The 2,483-nt window shown below is 48.4% G+C and overlaps 1 pseudogene; it reads left to right on the forward strand.

The window, feature by feature from the left end:
• Positions 1–900: 900 nt before the first annotated feature.
• On the forward strand, positions 901–2,152 carry LOC138643453 (tigger transposable element-derived protein 1-like; annotated as a pseudogene).
• The last annotated feature ends 331 nt before the right edge of the window (positions 2,153–2,483 follow it).

The raw sequence follows: 2,483 nt of genomic DNA on the forward strand, positions 1-2,483 counted from the left end.
CACCCTTCATTATGGCTCCCAAACGTAAGGAAGACTCATCTGATACCAGTGCATCAAAGAAAAGGCCATCACCATGGAGGTGAAAGTGGATATCATAAGGCGATCTGATAAGGGGGAAACACCAACAGAAATTGGCAGGTCATTAGGACTTAAGGTACCGTCACACTAGACGATATCGCTAGCGATCCGTGACGTTGCAGCGTCCTGGCTAGCGATATCGTCCAGTGTGACAGGCAGCAGCGATCTGGCCCCTGCTGTGATATCGCTGGTCGGGGAAGAAAGTCCAGAACTTTGTTTCGTCGCTGGATCTCCCGCTGACATTGCTGAATCGGCGTGTGTGACGCCGATTCAGCGATGTCTTCGCTGGTAACCAGGGTAAACATCGGGTTACTAAGCGCAGGGCCGCGCTTAGTAACCCGATGTTTACCTTGGTTACCATCGTTAAAGTAAAAAAAACAAACACTACATACTTACCTACCGCTGTCTGTCCTCGGCGCTCTGCTTCTCTGCTCTGGCTGTGAGCACAGCGGCCGGAAAGCAGAGCGGTGACGTCACCGCTCTGCTTTCCGGCTGCCCGGCGCTCACAGCCAGAGCAAAGAAGCAGAGTGCCGAGAACAGACAGCGGTAGGTAAGTATGTAGTGTTTGTTTTTTTTACTTTAACGATGGTAACCAAGGTAAACATCGGGTTACTAAGCGCGGCCCTGCGCTTAGTAACCCGATGTTTACCCTGGTTACCGGCATCGTTGGTCGCTGGAGAGCTGTCTGTGTGACAGCTCTCCAGCGACCAAACAGCGACGCTGCAGCGATCCGGATCGTTGTCGGTATCGCTGCAGCGTCGCTTATTGTGACGGTACCTTAAGTCGTTCGACTGTCGCTACGATTATCAAGGATCTTCTCCTATGAAAGCAACAGTGATAACAAAGCAGCGCAGTGGTCTTATTACAGTGATAGCAAAGCAGCGCAGTGGTCTTATTGAGATGGAAAGATTACTGGTGCTTTGGTTGGAAGACCAAAATCAACACCGTATACCTGTGAGCCTTATGGTTATTCAGGCGAAGGCTAAAGCGACTGTTTGAGGCGTTGAAAAGAGAAAAGGGGGAAGGAAGTGAAAGTGAAGAATTTGTGGCGAGTAGGGGTTGGTTTATAAGGTTTAAGGATCGTGCCAATTTCCATAACATTAAAGTGCAAGGTGAAGCTGCTAGTGCTGATGAGAAAGCAGCAACTGAGTTTCCTAAAGCATTGGCTGAGATAATTGAGGAGGGTGGTTACTGTGCTCAACAAGTGTTCAACGTGGATGAAACAGGCTTGTTTTGGAAACGTTTGCCTAACCGTACGTACATCGCCAAGGAGGAGAAGTCAGCACCAGGTCATAGTCGGCAAGGAGAGACTGACTTTGCTTCTTGGGGGCAATGCTGCTGGCGACTACAAACTGAAGCCCATGCTGGTGTATCAGGCTGAGAATCCAAGGGCACTTAAGGGCATTTCAAAGGGTCAACTACCAGTCATCTGTCTAATAGGAAGGCATGGGTGACACTTGCAGTGTTTGATGACTGGTTCACCAACCATTTTGTGCCAGGCGTGGAGCGGTATTGTACCTCCAAGGATATCCCCTTTAAAGTGTTGCTAATTCTGGACAATGTTCCTGGACACCCTTCCCATCTGGATGACTTTAACCCTAATGTCAAGGTGGTTTACCTTCCACCTAATAGCACTACCCTACTACAGCCTATGGACCAAGGAGCCATTGCTACATTCAAGGCCTACTACCCCTGAAGGGTCATTGGTAATGCTTTAGCAGCAACTGAAAAGAATAAGGACTTGACTCTAAAGGAGTTTTGGAAAACATACAACATCCTTGATGCTGTGAATAACATTGCTGATTCCTGGGATGAGGTTAAGCAGACCAGTATGAATGGTGTGTGGAAAAAACTGTGTCCCCGGTTTGTGAATGTCACAGAGGTCCAAGAGTCAGTGACTAGTGTCATAAAGAACGTTGTTGATATGAGTAAGACAATGAATCTGGAGGTGGAGGAGGATGATGTCACAGAGCTACTGGCATCTCATGGAGAAGAGTTATCTGCTGAGGACCTTATTTCAACTGGAGAAGCAGATGATAGAGGAAGAGGAAGACATACCAACCCCAGAACTTAAGACATTTACAAGGCAGGGCTTGGCAGGAGGTTTTGCCCTGATACAGGAAGGGTTGTCAAGGTTTGAGGCTGAGGATCCCAACATGGAAAGGTACACTAGGGTTGCCAGAGGAGTCATGGATTCCCTTAGGTGTTACAAGGAGATCTTGGAGGAGAAGATGGTCTCCTTCCAAACTAACCTGCAGCAGTACTTCAAGAAGGTAGAGAGGCCTGCAACAGATCCTGTACCCTCTACCTCAGCTGCCCCTCTTGACTCACCTCCCCCAGTATCTCCAGCACCTTCTGCAGCTTCCTCCCAATAAGCCTGTTTTCTCTTTGGAATTGTTATCTTT

The sequence above is a fragment of the Ranitomeya imitator genome, chromosome 6 (assembly GCF_032444005.1).
Source record: "Ranitomeya imitator isolate aRanImi1 chromosome 6, aRanImi1.pri, whole genome shotgun sequence".
NCBI lineage: Eukaryota > Metazoa > Chordata > Amphibia > Anura > Dendrobatidae > Ranitomeya > Ranitomeya imitator.